Raw genomic sequence first — 19,256 nt, 5'->3', positions numbered from 1 at the left:
TATGGAAGGCTATCAAAGGGAACCATGAGGGCACAAAAGATATTGCTAATGAAAGATATCATGTTCTCACTGATAAACTTAATAGCTTTAGGCAACTTGATGATGAGAATACCGAATCTATGTACTCACGATTGAATATTCTTGTGAATGAGATTAGTTCTCCAGATGTGAAGAAAATTGGAGATACGAATCTCATTCGCAAGATTCTTCACTCACTACGGAGGCTGGACTATGATTTGGTGACAACAATTATTTATGAGGAAGAGATCTCCACAATGACACCAAATTAAGTCATCAACAAGGTGATCGCTCATGAGCTTCGCAACGATATCAAGACAAGAGCTCCACCTTCTTCACCAACACATAGTGCTCTTACAAGCAAGTAAGAAAAATTGTTGAAGAAGATGGCAATCAAAAGAAGCTCAAGTGATGAGGAAGAAGAAGATGCAAGAAACTCCTCAAATGACGAAAAAGAGCCAATGAACCCCAACCTCTACAAGCAAGTTAAAAAGATGAACAAATGCTTGAAGAAGATCAACTTGATGGGGCACATGGTCTTCCTCAAAGATGGGCCTCACCATCAACACATGAAGGTTGAGAGGATCAAATTCAAAAAGAGGCAAGAAAAGAAGGAGGAGAAGCCAAAACATGAATCATTTGCCATTTTTTGTGAATGGATAATTGGTGGTGAAGAATCAAGTGCAAACTCAAGTGATGAGTCAAACAAAAGATTCACCACCCGCACCAACATAGGATCATCATCAAACACTTGCCTTATGGCCCAAGGTATGGAAAGCGATGTAAGTGATGATGACTCCGATTCTCTTTCATATGATGAGCTTCTTAACTTAGTACATGAGCAACAAAGAGCTATTAAGAAACAAACTAAAAAATTGCAATGCTCTCAATGACCTTAATGCTACCCTTACCACAAATTATGATAATTTGTTATGTAAATTCCAATTTCTTAGCAAGGAGCATGAAGAGCTCAAATTAAAAATTGAGAGCATCACAAAAGAAACTATTGACTCTTTGACGTAGCTATCTATCCATTGTGAAATTTCAATCTCTAAGGTAGATGCTCCAACTTCTTGCAATGATTTAATTGATGAATCTTGCTCTAACCCTTGCAAGGAAAAATGCTTTGAAAATGTTGTTGTAGAATCATGTGATGATCTCATTGCCAAGGAAAATGATGAGATCAAGCAAGAAGTGGAAAGGCTCATGAAGGACTTGGCTAAATTAAAGGGCAAGAGCATAGAGAGCAATGTCCAACGTTCTCAGGATAACCGTGAAAACATGGTGAACAAGCTTGAGAAGGGGTCCTCTGTGACTTTCTTTAAGTGCCATCAAGAAGGCCACATGTCCAACAAATACCCTCAACCAAAGAAGAAGCTTCCGGATGAGAAGAATAGGAAGAATCTCACAATCAAGAGTTCTCTCATCTACACCAAGCCCAACCGGAGGAACAAAAGCAATAGCACCTCCTATGTGATCAAAAAAATATCAATGGCAAGGTGGTTGCTCACCAGGTTGGGAAGAAGAAAACGAGTTGGAACCACTCCATTTGGGTGTCCAAAGAAGTCATCACCAACATGAAGGGGCCTCTAATAGTGTGGGTTCTAAAAGATACTTAAAGCCCAATGATCGGCTACAAGGGATTTGGAGGTTTGGCTTACAAGATGAAGTGAAGATTCAAGCTAAAAGAAGCTAAGCTCACAACTTGGACATTTGTTGCCCAAGGCCCCCACAAGATAATGGTAGCTATATTTCGTTTCAAGCATCATATAGCTTCATTGCTTTTGCTAGGATGTTTGCATGCTTTGCATCTCCTAGTGTTATATATGGTAGGTTGCTTGTGTCATGCTCTAACCCATGAGCAACCTACATTGTTTGATAAGTATGTACAAAGCTACACAAGGTTACCTTTCATGGTATATGGACTTCTTGAGGTATGTATTTCATTTGTGTACCATGAACACCAATTATAGGATAAACTTTCCATTGTTGTCATAAAAAATGTGCATACATTTAATTGGTGATTCAAACACTAAATGCACACATTCAGGGTGAGTTCATCATATGGTTTGTGATTTTGGAGACTAATATGTTTGCAAGTTTATCTTTTGTAGTCTCCTTTCGGAGTTAACACTCTAAGAGAATGTTGTTCACTCTCAATGTGAATTAACCACTCTACAAGAGTGATTAGATAAAGTAGTGTGCGTTCATGCATATTGAGTCATGCTCTATTGAACTTAAATGCTTATATCTAAGTTCATAGGCTATGCGCTCATATATTTGCCCACCTTAGTGTACCAAGTGTTCTTCACTTCAAGACTTTCAATTGGTATCTAAATTCAATTGGTATTATTTGGCACAAGTCACTTTCAATTAGTACATGCAAGGTAACTACAACCCCCGGAGGTATGCAAGGTTCTAAAACTTCTTCAATTGGTATCTTTGTCAATTCTTTGTTATTTTAGGGCTACCTCCGTGCATGATATGATCTAAGCTTTCCTTTTTAAATATCTATTTGTGCACTTGATTGTCACATTATTATTTTGTGCACACACTTTGTGGAAAGCTTAGCTCATGTCATGCTAGTTTCGTAATTTTGTGATCCACCTTAGTAAATTGTCAATTGGTATCTTCATTGATATCACGTAATTGGATCATGATTCATGGAACTAACTCCCTAGGCTACTAACTTTTCCTTTGAGCTATTTTGTTTTTGCAAGATCTTTTTAGGTGATTTGATTACAAAGGGGGAGAAGTTTGGATCCAAGCAAGGTAAATGTGAGTCAAATGCGAGCATTGCCTTCCAAAGAGGGAGAAACAAAAGGGGGAATCACAGATTTAGGGGGAGGCAAAGCAGGCACTAGATGGTAGTAAGCATCCAAGCAAGTGTAAGTGGTTCAATTTGTCAATTCTTGCAAAATTTATGCTTACTTTGATTGTGTTATCATCAATCACCAAAAAGGGGGAGATTGTAAAGAACATGGCCCTATTAGGCCTTTATTTGTGGTTTTGGTGATTGTGTGACAACATAATTAATGGTACTATTTGTCGAGTGAATCATATTAGATCCCAAAGAAGAATACAATGCCCTAGCAAAATAAGGATCTTGGTCACTGGTTAAACCAATGCTCAAACTTTGGTCAAATAAGATGGTTTTCAGCAGAATCTTGTAGAGCATTTCACAAACTTTCCATAGAGTACAAGATCATCAAAATTGGAGTTCGGAGTAAAAAGTTATGACCAAAATATGAGAAAACTAATTTCTGTGTGGCATTGGTTAAACCGATGCCCTATCACCGGATAAACCGACGCTCAAACTTTGGTCAAATGAGATGGTCTTCAGTAGAATCTTGTAGAGCATTTCACAAGCTTTCCATAGAGCACAAGATCATTGAAATCGGAGTTCGGAGTAAAGAGTTATCACCAAAATATAAAGCACTGTGAAGGTGATTTCTATAAGCACCGGTTAAACCGATGCTAACAAAAAAGGCGGCGGTGCAATGCACCGTACTATTGACCAGAGAGCATGTTTTTGGCTCCAGAAAGTTTCTTTAGCACTGGTTAAACCGATTGACAGTGGGTGAGTACCGCGAGTAGGGATTTGTGAGAATCCACGTTTAGGGATTCGGCCAAGGGTATAAATCGCGCAAGGATCTCCCCTAAGGAAGTGAGTGGAGACGGTGGTCTTTAGACAGATTCAGGCCACCTGGAGGCGTAACACCCTACGTCCTGTGTGTTGTGACTGGTTCTTTGCTAATCCCGAGTTGGGGAGCCCAAACCCGGAATGTATGAGTTAGGTACCGAAAAGCGCGGTCCCCTTACATGTCTTAGGATCTTTCTATTATATACTACAACTGCCTTCTTTATTGCTCTCTAACTTGTGTGAACGCACCCTTTGCATGGTGGGCGCTGTCTTCCCGGCTGTCCTACCTTTGTCAGGCGAGCAGGTGTCTTGTCGAGCTTGCTGTAGCAGGCTCTGGGGGGTCCGCCAGTGTCAGAGGTGTCCCGAGGTGACCTCAGGGCATCCCAGGGCGTCCCAGGGTGGTCGTAGACACTGGCTGGTGGGTCTTCGTGTCCCGGGGTAATCCGGGGCAGTCCGACCAGCCCTTGGTGGCGTGAGGTGGCCGCGTGTCGATCTCCAGGGTTGCCCCACATAGCCTCCTGGTCCGGGGTGACCCCGGTCAACCCTAGGGAGCTGCCCTGGGTGGCTCTGGTTTTTACTACGATGGGGGCGCGGTAAATGATGGTGGGTCCCGGTCACCGTCCATCTTCAAGCTGATGGGACGGGTGGCTCAGGGATAAGCTATCCGCCATCTATCGTCTTATCTTCTGAGCGCACGGCACCCCAGTAATCATGATGTTCTTACTGGGAAGCCGCGCACCCCCTTGGGCTCTACACCGAGTCTGGCGGTGTGGCATTGTAACCGCATGGTAAAAGATCTGTTTTACCAGGCGGGTCTCTTCGAGGGGAAGGAAATGTGTTTCCCGGGTTTCACGCGCCGAGTAAGGCCCGGCCCGCTCCATGTGAATGCCCACCTCCGTGGGCGGACATCCCTGGTGGGGGCCCATAGCCGCGCTCGGCTGACGTCTCCGGCTGACGCGGCGGGTGGGTCCCCTCTTCCTTAAACTCGCATAAGTCCAGGGTTTTGGGGACCTCCGTCCTCATTATGCTGACACCGATGCTATCACCGGATAAACCGGTGGTTCCATATTTCAGCTGCAGAACTTGTCAGAAATAGCCAATGGCTAGTTCAAGCTATTAGTGTCCGGTTAAATCGATGACTAGGCACTGGTTAAATCGATGCTTACGCAGAAATGCCTCCAACGACTACAAATGGCTACTTCGAGTTTGTGGTCTATATATATGGCTTCCCCCAGCCATTTTGGAGTTGCTGGAGTTCCTAGAAGTCACATTCACACCCAAGAACACCTCCAAGGCATCCAAGTGTTTAGTGATCAAATCTTTAGTGCTTAGCACACCTTTGAGAGTGTTAGTGCTAGGCTAGCTCTTAAGTGAGTGAGAGAGCAATGTGTTATGCCTTGTGTGCTGGTTCTAGAGTGAACTACAAGTGTATCTCGGTGTGCTAGCCCCTTGGAGCTTTGGTGGCTCGCCGGCAAAGTCAACGACCCTCCGGCTTAGTGTGGAGTGGCGTCAACATCCTTGTGCGGGGGACGTGGAGACCCCCACCCTTCTTGGTGAAGCTCCTTAGTGGAAATCGGGATCAAGGTGACCGCGGTGACTCAGTGTCCCTAGAACAGACTTGATTGCCAAGAAGCAATACTCTTTATGAGTGCTTCAACAACGTGGATGTAGGTGTGTATTTGTGGCTAATCGAACCATGGGATAAATCTTCGTGTCAAAGAGTTTGCTTCCTCTCATCCCTCCTTTAAGCTTCTGCATTTACTTATTGCAACTTGTGTGCCTTTACTTTTATAGAGTAGCATCAAGCTAGGGTTGGCTATAGATTGCAAAACTTGTTTTGGAATGAGGGTTTCATACTAGTTGAACTATAGTTGCATATCTAGATAGTATGATCTAGTTTATGTTTTTGTGCAAATTAGTTGGAGCTTGAGGTTAATGTTTTTAGTTAGCCTAATTCACCTCCTCCCCCTCTTAGGCTACGAGCGCCCGATCACTTTCAGAGAGGCACAACAGAAGCCGAGCGGAGCTGGGCTGCAGATGACAAGGAGGGGCAGCGTGGGGAGGAGAGGCTCGGAGAGGAGGTAGGGTGCAGGAAGGAGGGTTGGCGCGGGGAAGTAGAACCACGCCGCGGGTCGGGGAGGGAAGGAAGGAGGCGGTGGTGCGCGCGGAGGAGAAGGATAGCAGATCCGGTGCCGGCGGGAGGGGTGGCGGCAGCGGCGGCATCCGGGCAGGACGTGTTGCGGTGGGAGGAGGTGTGGAGGGGGTCGCTGCGGCACCGCGCCGGAGGGAGGATGCGTGGTGGCTGCGGCATGGGAGCGGGCTGGGGTTGCGGCGCAACGGCGGTGGAGCGAGCGGGCGGGCAGGTGGGCATGAATATTTTTGGCAGCCTGCCGACGTCCCGCGTCTTCGACCTTCTGGAAATGAGTCCAAGTCCTCCGCCCTCTGTTATATAATGGACGATTTGTAGTGGTGGGTGGGGGCGTCACCCGCCCCTACAAAGAGATTGTAGGGACGGGTGATGCCACTACCCGCCTCTACAAATAATTTTTTAATTTATTCCAGAAAATTATTTAATATAGAGAAAATAGCTAAACACATAAAAAATGTGAAATTTTTACCATAAGCATTGTGTGACATGTGGAACTTAAAAAAATACCAAAATCATATTCCAGTATATATGATGGTTTAAAGTGTCAAAATCACAATGTGTACCGAACCCACACTACTATCTCGTACCACTCAAAGCTCACTTTATGTTTTGAACACTCTCAATCATTATATGTACAATTTGGAAAATGATTTATAGCGGCGGGTGGGGGCCTCGCCTCACGGAAAGTTTTTTTTTCAGTTTATACCAAAAATTCATTTAATACAAAAAAATAGCAAACCATATAAAAAAGTGAAATTTATACTATAAGCTTATTGTGACCTGTATAATATAGAAAACATAACAAAATCATGTTACTGTATGTAATAGTTCAAAATGTGAAAACCGCTATGAATAGCTCCCACACAAACTTATCTCATACAAGTTAAGGTTAACTTTCACTTAATTACTAGATATATGGAAATACATTTCTCATTTTGTTTTCCTAGTTTTATAGGTCAGAATAGTTTTATAGTACAAATGTCACTTTTTTTGAGTTGTTTGGCTATTTTTTTAATTGTATGAATTTTCAGAATAATTTTGAAAATAATTTGTAGAGGCTGGTGGTGGTGACCTGCCCCAACAAATGACATTTTTAGGGGCGGGTCAACCACTCACCCATCCTGAAAATGGTACTAATTTGTAGGGGCGGGTGAGGAGGTGACCCGCCCTTACAAATTGATTTCCAGGGGCTGTTCTTAAGCTACAGTAGCCCCACTCCATTTGTAGAAATGGGTGAAATTTTTATCCACTCCTAAAAAAATCAAGACGTTTCTACAAATCATTTTTTAGTAGTCGCTAGTACTGAATTTTAGTTCGCACTAAATTTAATTTGACTAAACTTTAGTCTCCGTACCTGTTTGGATCGATGTGCCAAACTCTACGTGGGACGTTGTAAAAAACAAAACTCTATGCGAGACATATATAAAAAAGATAGAAATGTTATTTTTGCACTTTCATGGATGAAAGTTAGTCCATTGCTCTAAACTATATATGTGTCTCGAAAAAGTGAAAAACCATATGTGTATAAATAAATCAATATAGCCGAAAAAATCAGAACGACCTATAATAATTTAGAACATAGGGGTAGGTAGCAAAATCTCTTACTTTCACAAAGACACGCTGATTTTATCAGGTCACTGAGGTTTCCAAATCCTTCACCGAACACAACAACACTCTGAATCTGTCATGAAAGCTCAAGACAGTCCATCCACATTTCTACTGCAACTAAAGTAACCATCCAAAAATCTCAAACAATCACATAAGCTTGAAAACTCCATAGCATAACTTAGATTTGCAGCATCTAAGGTGGTGAAATCATGCCTACAACGACTGAACTTTTCTGACTGACGAAACTGAACGTACAAAGTATAGTTTTCCATCCAGCCCGAGGCCGATAGGCTGGCCTACGACCCAGCTTTTTGGAACATCACGGGCCCAGCCCGACACAAAGGTAATCAGGCCTGGGCCAGCCCAGCACGAAGGTAATCAGACCCGAGCCAGCCTGGCACGGGCCTTGTGCCATGCCTTGGCTGATGACTCGACACGTGGGCCTGCCCTACCCCGCACAAATAAGCCTCGGCCCGACCAAGCATGTAGACCGGGTTGAGCATGAGAGGCCTCCTAAATATCGGGAGCCCGAGCGCCTCTACGTATATAACGAGAGACGCCGGTCCCAAATCCTAGCCGCGCGTCTCCCTTCCCACTCGCCTCGCCGCTTCTTCGCTTCCACTGCTCCTCGCGCGCGCCTCCCCCTCCCCACCCCCAAACCCTAGCCTCATCGCCATCGCCGGTGTAGATCCACCGCTCCACTCACGTCCTCTGTGTCTCTTCGCCTAGATCCAATGTCCCCCTCTCTTCTCCTCCCCCTCTACTCGCCGGATCTAGCTCCTCAGTGGTCCTCCTCGTTTCCCGCACAATGGGTTGGCCAGATCCGATACCGTCCTACTCGGCTCTTATGCTCACTGTATCTAGCTCCTCTGCAGTCCTCCTCGCCTCAAGCACTACTACATCTCACCCCGACCCAGCACGAGCCCTTCTACCTCTCCTATGGCCGGTGATGGGGATTCGAGAAGGGGAAGGGGGAAGGCTGAGCGGCGGTGACATGAGCCAGGACCGGTTGCCTCCTCTGCTTGCCGGCCTCCGGTGCTCCTCTACTCACCGTTAGATCTGCTCCCCCTCCCTTGTTTGGTTGCTTCTCGACCTTCTTTGCCTTCCTATTCTCCAACCCCTTTCTCCCTCTCATTTGTCTCCGGTGAGGTTATCGATGGCGACTCTGGTGCTCCGGCCAAAGGTATCTCCGGTGTCCCCCTCTGCTCACCTTCCTCTTTTCTTTCTCTTTTTGTTTCTAATCCATTACTGACTTGTTGTTTCCTCTGCTTCACTTGTTTCTTGCGCAGGCTGACCAAAGGCCAGCAATGGAAACTATAGAGCTGGAAAAGTCAAACGACCTATAATTTAGAACAAAGGGGGTAGGTAGCAAAATCTCTGACTTTCACAAAGACATGCTAATTTTATCAAGTTTAGGTTTCCAAATCCTTCACTGAACATAACAACACTCTGATTCTGCCATAAAAGCTTGGACAGTCCATCCACATTTTTACTGCCAGGAGGTACTGGAAGGTTTTAGTAAGGTGCCAGGAGGTACTAAGAGGTATGTTTCCTATTTTGGTATGGGTTCCACCCATTTTGATACTGATTGGTACCTTAGGTATCTCTGGGTACCTCTTATATCAAACGGTTAATTTCGTCCCGATGAACGATCCTTATTTGTTTCAACCATTGTAAAATTTCTCTTTTATTGCAACTAAAGTACTCATCCAAAAAATCTCAAACGATCACATAAGCTTGAAAACTTCACAACTTAACTTTATAGCTATATTGTTTTAGATTTGAAGCATCTAAGGTGGTCAAATCATGCCCACAACAACTGAACTTTTCTGACGGGCGAAACTGAAAGTCCAGTGAGAACAACTGAACTTAACTAATTGATGTGTTCTTTAACAATCTGGTAAGCTTGCCGAAAAAATGTACAACTTTATCATTCATCAGGAGAACTGATTCGGCCTCTAAAACTGTAGAAAACAGAATAGAGCTACTGCCATCTTGAAACTGAAATATCTTTCTAAACCACACAACGAAAAATTATATCTCAAATTTGGCTGACATCTTGAGTCCACTGTTATATACAACTGCAATTGATAGGTGCTGATATAAACCAGCACAAGGATGGCCCGATCTTCACGATAGTAGGTTCAAGAACAAGGATAACTTTGCTGCGAACAGTGGGTAAATAGCTTTATACCTGCCATGGTTGGATGCGACCAAGCGACGGGGAGAGAGGCACCAAAACCTTGAGGACTTCGACTCGATCTCCGAGCGATCGCAAAACCACAATCCGGGACTAATCCACACAAAATGGCGCAGCCGAACTAGCAACCGTAGAGCACGAAGTAGGGGACCTCAGAGAGATCTTTCTCACAAGTCCAAGCAGAACTCGCAAGAACAAAGGTGTAAGACACTCATCAGCAAATCAGCTGGAATACCATATCGGTTTATCAAATGATCAAAAGTTCTTTTCTGAGTACACATAGGGGATATTTATACTAGGAACAACCCTCCTAGATAGGTATGAACTGAAATCTCCACGTTGGAAGATGGAAGGCCAACAAGTGAATCATTCACGAGATGGTCTTCAATTCCTGCACGTCTCCTGGGCTTCTGCGCAGTCTTCACTAAAATGACCATTTCTCCCTACTCGGAAGTCGAAAGAATAAGATGTTTATTGGGTGTGAAACTAGACTTGATAAGCTTTCCAAGCATGTGTGGCATGAGCCATGAAACGTTGTAGAATGGTACAGTCTGGCACGGGAAGTTTGAGCAAGATAAATCCTCGGGTAGACTCTTGACATTCCAAGCAGTCTTCAATGATTCGATCATAAATCCTTATTGGGAAGTCTAAATGACGTGAAACTTGTTGGGTTGGAAAGTAGACTTCATAAACTTTCCAACGGGTACTCATGGGCCTTAAAATCTTTCGGGAATCAAGAGTTATGGGTGTTTCTTTTGGTGGTCCGAACTGGATTGATGTTTCTTTTGGTGGTCCGAACTGGATTGATGTTTCTTTTGGTGGTCTGAACTGGTGGTTCGAACTGGTTGTTCGATTTGATCCCTTTCTTTATGTCAGCACCTGAGCAATATCAATGTAGAATTTTTAGGTAGTATAATATTCTCATGTATATTAAAGTTAGTTTAAGCTAAGAGTGAGTTCACCTCTTTTTGGAGTATTTTTGCACGGTTGCGTGTAATTGGTCCATCATAAACATGTTTATGTGTGACTTGAGTAGCCTCTGGGGGCATGTCCTCATCATCCTCCCCCTCTTGAAAAGGAGTCATCCTCGACTCTTCTACTCCAAAGAATGGAGAGAGATCGGCAACGTTGAAGCTTGTAATCACACCATATCTACTTAGAAGATCAATTTCATATGCGTTGTCATTGATCTTGCGAAGCACTTTGAATGGACCATCAGCTCGAGGCTGCAACTTGCTCTTGCATTGTTCAGGAAAGCGATCCTTGCGTAGGTGCATCCAAACCAAATCTCCTGGTTCAAATAACATCTTCTTGCGACCCTTGTTGGCGCGCTTCTCATACATCTTGGTCATCTTCTCAATATTTGCTCTAGCTCGATCATGAATATTCTTGACAAATTCTGCTCTCTTGCTTGCATCAAAATTCACACATTCCTGCATAGGCAAAGGCAAAAGATCGATGAGAGCAGTAGGTTTGAAACCATATACAATCTCAAATGGACAAAATTTAGTGGTCGAGTGTACCGCCCTGTTGTATGCAAATTCCACATGAGGCAAGCTTTCTTCCCATAGTTTCAAGTTCTTTTTAAGAACAGCTCGCAGCATTGTTTACAATGTGCGGTTCACAACTTCGGTTTGCCCATCAGTTTGTGGATGACATGTTGTGGAGAACAGCAGCCTTGTCCCAAGTTTACCCCACAAAGTCTTCCAAAAGTAACTCAAAAACTTGGTGTCACGATCCGATACAATGGTACGTGGCCCTCCATGTAGACGCACAATTTCTCTGAAAAATAATTCAGCAATGTGTGAAGCATCATCGCTCTTATGACAAGGAATAAAGTGTGCCATTTTGCTAAAACGATCAACCACAACAAAGATTGAATCCCTCCCCCTCTTGGTTCGAGGTAAACCAAGAACAAAGTCCATAGAAATATCCTCCCATGGAACACTTGGAATAGGTAATGGGGTATATAAACCATGAGGGTTCAAGCGTGACTTAGCTTTGTGGTAAGTTTCGCAGCGAAGAACATGTCTCTCCACATCTCGACGCATCTTTGGCCAAAAGAAATGATCAGCTAGCACTTGCTCCGTTTTCTTGGCACCAAAGTGGCCCATAAGTCCACCGGCATGAGCTTCCTGCAAAAGCATTAGTCGAACAGAACAATCTGGGATGCAAAGTTTGTTAGCTCGAAACAAAAATCCATCATGAAAATGGAATTTTTCCCAGCCCTTGCCATCACAACATTTAGAAAATAGTTCAGCAAAGCATATGTCAGTTGCATACAAATCTTTAATACTTTCCAAACCAAGAATTTTAGCATCAAGTTGTGAGAGTAAAGCATGGCGTCTAGACAAAGTATCACCAACAACATTATCTTTCCCTTTCTTGTACTTGACAATGTAAGGAAAAGATTCAATGAATTCACTCCATTTAGCATGTCTTCGGTTTAGTTTTAGTTGACCTTTAAGATGTTTCACAGATTCATGGTCTGAATGGATCACAAATTCCTTAGGTAAAAGATAGTACTGCCAAGTCTCCAAACACCTCACAAGAGCATAAAGTTTTTTGTCATAAACAGAATAATTCAGAGTTCGACCACTTAGCTTTTCACTGAAGTATGCAATGGGCCTTCTGTCCTGCATGAGCACACCTCTAATCCCTACACCACTTGCATCATATTCAATTTCAAAGGTCTTACCAAAATCTGGAAGTGCAAGGAGTGGGGCTGATATCAACTTCATTTTCAGCTCTTCAAATGCCTTCTCTTGCGCTTCTCCCCATTGGAATGGTACATCCTTCTTTGTCAACTCATTTATTGGGGCAGCAATGGAACTGAAATCTTTCACAAACCGACGGTAGAAGCCGGCGAGTCCAAGGAAGCTTCGCACTTGGCTCACATTTTGTGGAGGCTTCCACTCACGAACAGCCTTGATCTTTTCCTCATCCACCTCCACACCATGAGCTGAAACAACAAAGCCAAGAAAGACTACCTTGTCGGTGCAAAATGTGCACTTTTCAAGGTTAGCATACAAGCATTCCTTCCTTAAAACAGCAAGCACGCATTTTATATGTTCAACATGTTCATCAAGAGACTTGCTGTAAATCAAGATATCATCAAAGTAAACAACAAAAAACTTGCCAATGAAAGTCCTAAGCACATGATTCATCAATCTCATGAATGTACTAGGTGCATTAGTCAATCCAAAAGGCATTACCAACCATTCATAGAGCACAAACTTGGTTTTGAAAGCTGTTTTCCACTCATCTCCCTCTCTCATTCTGATTTGATGATAGCCACTTCTTAAGTCAATTTTTGTAAAAATAATAGCACCACTAACATCATCAAGCATGTCATCAAGCCTAGGTATGGGATGTCTATATCTTATTGTGATGTTATTTATAGCTCAGCAATCAACACACATTCTCCATGAGCCATCTTTCTTTGGAACTAAAAGAACAGGAACAGCATAAGGTGAAAGACTTTCCTTTACATAACCTTTGTTGATGAGCTCTTGCACTTGGCGCTGAATTTCTTTTATCTCCTCTGGATTTGTGCGATAGGGAGCACGGTTTGGGAGTGAAGCACCTGGAACAAGATCGATTTGATGCTCAATCCCTCTCTTTGGTGGCAGCCCAGGTGGTACTTCCTCTGGAAACACATCTTCATATTCCTGCAACACATCAAAAACAGCACTAGGCAAAGTAGAGGGTAAGTCGTTAGTAGAAAGAAAATTGTCCTTGTATAGGAGTACAAAGAACATGGCATTGAGTTCACTCAATTCTTTTAAATCCACTTTCCTAGCCATCATCACTAAACCCTCTTTTCCCTTTGGCTCGGTTCTTTGCAACTATGGAGTTTTATTTGGCTTTGGAAACACTCCCTCACTATGTTTGTGGGTCACTCGTAATTGTTTCTCACTCTCTCGCTATTTTCGTTTCAGATCATCATTCAAAATCTCCTCCGGTGGCAAAGGAAGCAAAGTGATTCGCTCTCCTTTGTACATGAGAACAACTTTGTTGGATCGACCACAAATCTGAACATCACGATCATACAACCAAGGTCTTCCCAACAGCAATTGACAAGCTTGCATTGGCACCACGTCACACTCCACTTGATCATTGTATCTTCCAATGGAGAAGGGAACATTCACAACATTGGTCACACGCAGCGCACCACATTCATACAACCATTGCATTTTGTATGGAGACGGATGGCGCTGCTGCTTTAATCCCAATCTCTCAACCAATTCTTGACTTGCAATATTATTGCAGCTGCCATTATCAACAACGATTCTGCATAATTTATCCTTGATCATGCCTCGAGTATGGAAAAGATTGTGCCGCTGTCCATTCTTCTCCTTCACAGCAGTAACACTAAGCACTTGCCAAGAAATGAAACATTTATCATCACCTTCTTCAAGTTTGGATCTCATTCTCATCATTTTCAATTTCCTCATCATAGCATGGTGCATCTTCTTCTTCACTTTCAGATTCCCATTCACCAAGCTCATTTACAACCATGGTTCTTCGACTAGGACATTGAGCAGCAACATGTCCACGACCTTGACACTTGTGACAAACAATGCTTCGGCTATGTGAAGATGATGTAGTAGCTGATGCAACGGAGGGGGCTGCTGTACCTGTAGTAGGACGTCGTTTTTCTTACTGAATTGCAAGTGAAGACGCAGTAGAAACCGCTGTCTTTGTAGCACCAATAGATGGAGCAGGCCTTGCTGAAGCACCTTGAGATCGACCTCCAACAACAGAGGTCCCAGCTTGCTGCCGACACCATGCCGCTGAAATAGATTGACTACCATATGACCTCTGTCGGCCCTCTTGCTAAATTTTTCTCTCAGTGCGCATGGCTTGCTGCACAAGAGCTTGCAAGTTATTATATGGAAACATCTCAACAAAACCTGAAATTTCTTCATTGAGACCATTCAAAAATCTTGCCATTTTTTATTCTTCATCTTCTCTAATTCTAGATCTCACCAAGAGCAACTCCATCTCCTTGAAATAATCATCAACTGATTTTGATCCTTGTCTCAGTGCTTGTAACCTATTGCGAAGGTCACGATAATAGCTTGATGGCACAAATCGTCTTCTCATCACTATCTTCATCTCATCCCATGTGTTTATATGATCGTGTCCCAACACAAGCTGATTTTCTTGAATTTGATTCCACCAAGTGAGAGCATAACCAGAGAACTCAATGGAAGCAAGATTTACACATCTCTGATTAGAGAGATTATGTACTCTGAAAATCTGATCACATTGCTCTTCCCACTCAAGATATGCATCTGCATCTTCTCTACCACTGAATTTAGGGACACTCAACTTGACTCGAGCAATGCTATCCGGATCATCCCTATTGTGACAACCACGATGATGTCCTCCATCATGACCAGCACCTCGACGACGATCATGATGCTGTCCAAAATGCCCATGGTCAGCAAAAGGGTTGTCATTATCATCATATTCCCCATTTTCAGATTCACTATGAATTTCCTCTTCTTCATCAAAGTGAACATGACGACCATGTCTGCGTTCTCCTCCAGCACGTCGATCATTGTGATCAGCACGCCTACCACCACCATGACCTCTGAAATCATCATGAAATCCATCCCCAAAACCTGAATTTTCATCATCAAAATGCACTTGACAATCACGTCCATGTCCTCCTCCACACTGATCACGAAAATCAGCACGCCATCCACCACCACGACCACCATGACCATTGCCGAAACGGTCATGAAAGCCATTACCAAAACCAGAATTTTCATCTCTAGATTCTTCTTGATGTGGACCTCGACCACCCACTGCGGGAAGACATTCATTGAACATCCTCTCCATGGCTTCCAACAATGAGTTTTGTAGTTGGTGTAGCTCAGCCCGTGCAACAGGAGGTTCTTGCTCACCATGATGACCACCACGAACACTCGAATCAGATCCTGCCATGTTAGAAAAATGCAATGGAAAGTGGAATAGGTAAAATTTGTGGAGTCACACAATCTCACCTCTTACTTACCAATATTCTTACTCGTTCTCAAGGACTATGAGTGTGCTAATGTGGAAGTACCGCAGATGTGATTAAGCGATCGAAAGGATACAAGATGAGAGGTCTGGTTTCAGATTTTTGTGGAGCTATAGGTGGCTATTCAAGGGAGGCTTATGGTACTGAAATTCAAGTTTGTAAGCCACTCAAAGATGGTAAATGTTGCTGTTACTAACACCACAAACTTTCAGATTCCAAACTCAGAGCTTGCAGCTACAAAACCCACAATATAACCCCTTCAACTTCTCTTTTTTTTTACTTTTTTTTCAACTCTTTCTTGTTGATCTCTCTCTCTTTTTTTTTCTTTCTATCTTTTTTTTTCAGTAGACACAAGATAGCATATGAGGAGGGTGGGTGGGAAAAAAATTAACAAGCGTACGGTGGAAGAACAACGATGGTGACTAGCAAGCAACAAGATGAGTGCAAACAACACAAGATAATCAGTACCAACAAAAGGCTATAGGATTTTTTTGTATGGCTTTTCAGTGGACTATAGGATATGGCAAAACAAAATATATGTGATGGATAAAAACTGTAACAGATGGTAAACAAGGATAGATAAGTGGATGATAAACAAACCTACCGTGACAACGATAGCTCTGATTACCACATGATTATGAATCTCCTTGACCGACTTGACATCTTAACAAAAGTGAAAGAAGACCCCATACCCACTCTTCTTCCCCCCCCCCACCTACCCGGTAGTAGGGCCCCGGTATAGGTGCCGATATAAACCAGCACAAGGATGGCCCGATCTTCACGACAGTAGGTTCAAGAACAAGGATAACTTTGCTGCGAATAGCAGGTAAATAGCTTTATACCTGCCAAGGTTGGATGCGACCAAGCGACAGGGAGAGAGGCACCGAAACCTTGAGGACTTCGACTCGATCTCCGAGCGATCATAGAACCACAATCCAGGACTAATCCACACAAAACGGCGCAGCCAAACTGGCAACCATAGAGCACGAAGTAGGGGACCTCGGAGAGATCTTTCTCACAACTCCAAGCAGAACTCGCAAGAACAAAGGTGTATGACACTCATCAGCAAATCAGCTGGAATACCATATCGGTTTATCAAATGATCAAAAGTTCTTTTCTGAGTACACATAGAAGATATTTATACTAGGAACAACCATCCTAGATAGGTATGAACTGAAATCTCCACGTTGGAAGTTGGAAGGCCAACAGGTGAATCATTCACGAGATGGTCTTCAATTCCCGCGCGTCTCTTGGGCTTCTGCGCAGTCTTCAGTAAAATGACCATTTCTCCCTACTCGGAAGTCGAAACGATAAGCCGTTTGTTGGGTGTGAAACTAGACTTGATAAGCTTTCCATGAATGTGTGGCATGAGCCATGAAACTTTGTAGAATGGTACAGTCTTGCATGGGAAGTTTGAGCAAGATAAATCCTCGGGTAGACTCTTGATATTCTGAGCAGTCTTCAATGATTCAATCATAAATCCTTATTGGGAAGTCTAAATGATGTGAAACTTGTTGGGTTACAAAGTAGACTTCATAAGATTTCCAACGGGTACTCATGGGCCTTCAGATCTTTTGGGAATCAAGAGTTATGGGTGTTTTTTTTGGTGGTCCAAACTGGTGGTCCGAACTGGATTGATGTTTCTTTTGGTGGTCTGAACTGGTGGTCCGAACTGGTTGTCCGATTTGATCCATTTCTTCATGTGAGCACCTAAGCAATATCAATGTAGAATTTTTAGGTAGTATAATATTCTCATGTATATTAAAGTTAGTTTAAGCTAAGAGTGAGTTCACCTCTTTTTGGAGTATTTTTGCACGGTTGCGTGTAATTGGTCCATCATAAACATGTTTATGTGTGACTTAAGTAGCCTCTGGGGGCATGTCCTCAACAACAATAAATTTGGATTAGGAGTAATTAGGAGTCGTGCTCTTGTGGTGACTTCATCAATCTCGAAGTTCTGTCAGTTTAATATCTTTGCGATGCTCATATGGGTTGCATGTGTGATCACAACACCAATACCCCGACCTTAGAGCATCTTCAATGATATCTAAAAATAAAGTAAAAAAACTACAAAAAATTTTTGGGAGTAAATCATTGTGTTCGCTTGCACTACTGCAGAAGGGTTTGTAGGTGCGGGCGAAATGGCATTTTTAAGGGCGGACGGCACAACCGCCCCTGCTCTTCGCAGCTAAAAATGGCGATTTGCAAGGGTGGGCACGAGACCCGCCCTTGAAAATGGTTTTCCAGGGGCGGGTGGGGGCGGTCATCCGCCCCTGAAAATCGTTTTGTAGGGGCGGGTTCGACCCGCCCCTGTAAATGCTTTTTCAGGGGCAGGTAAGGGTCTCACCCGCCCCTACAAAATCATTTTCAAGGGCGGGTGAGGAGAAATAGTTTTTCCGCCTGCCTAAAATTTTTGAATTCACATTTTTGTTTACGGAATTTGAATTCGCAATTTTGATCAATACGTCTATTATACGTCACGTCCGCACTCATATTGATAACATCCTAACTTCAAGCTCGTTTGTGATCGAGACGTCGAATATGTTAGACATAAGATATATACTTACTCATATAAAATTCATAATAGATGAAAAACAAATATCAATATAGTACATCATGACAATTTAGCTCTTATACATGTTTTTCTGTCATTCCCCTAGGGCGCTTAACTATGCCCGAAGTTGTGCCACTCACGAAGTGAAAGGTATTTATCGTTCGTTGCTAAGTCTTGTGTTTCGTCAAAAAATTTGCCATTCACGTTGACCACTTTATGCAGAATGAAACGACACAAATCATCGACTACATTTAGAAGTTGTCTCTCGTGGAGCTGGCCTCCGTGTTTCTTGGGGTCAAGCTGCAATTAGTGAATACATGATAAAATTTAGCAATTTGTAGTTACAGTAATAAACAATGTGCAAACATCTATCCGTAATAAAGAGTAGGCCCTTACGCGTTCGGGATCAGTAGTGTATCTCCCTTTCAGCCTCGTATTCTCGCACAGGTAGTACCCACAGTACATGGAACCTGCCGGTTGCTTGTGGCTCGAAAAATTTGTGCGAAAAGTCATTTGCTTTCTGTCGGCGGGATAAGGAAGTCGTTTTTTAAAGTTGAACTTGTATGCCCTTTTTTAAATTGAAAATATGGAAATTTAATTTATGTAGGCATATTTCTCTAGAGACACAAGAGACAGATGCCCATATGGAAGATAAGAAATTCACTCACAATTGAATAAAGTCTATGAATTCTTGGTAAGCGTTGGTTCCCCAGTCCAAGGAGTCATGTACGATAGACATATCTTTTTGGCATTATTTTGAATGCAATCCAGTGACCTTTGTAAAATAAAAAAAAGTTAATGTACGATTTGTAAGCATCGGTTTCGGATTAATGGTTAATCAAATAATTGGTATTAGACTTACTGGACGTGGTATGGCGCAAATATGACATCCATGTCTACCCACTGTTCCATCATAGGCGCTATGTAGGCCGCAACCCTCTTCATGGTTAGTTCGTCAATTTTTTTGCGTTCCGCAGCTTTTTCCTTCTTTGTTTCAAATGGCTTTAGATAGTCATCGTCGTCCGGCATCCATTTTGGCCCAGCGTGCAA

Source organism: Panicum virgatum, chromosome 1N, assembly GCF_016808335.1.
Source record: "Panicum virgatum strain AP13 chromosome 1N, P.virgatum_v5, whole genome shotgun sequence".
In the NCBI taxonomy this organism is placed as follows: Eukaryota; Viridiplantae; Streptophyta; class Magnoliopsida; order Poales; family Poaceae; genus Panicum; species Panicum virgatum.
This window is presented reverse-complemented; position numbering follows the sequence as displayed.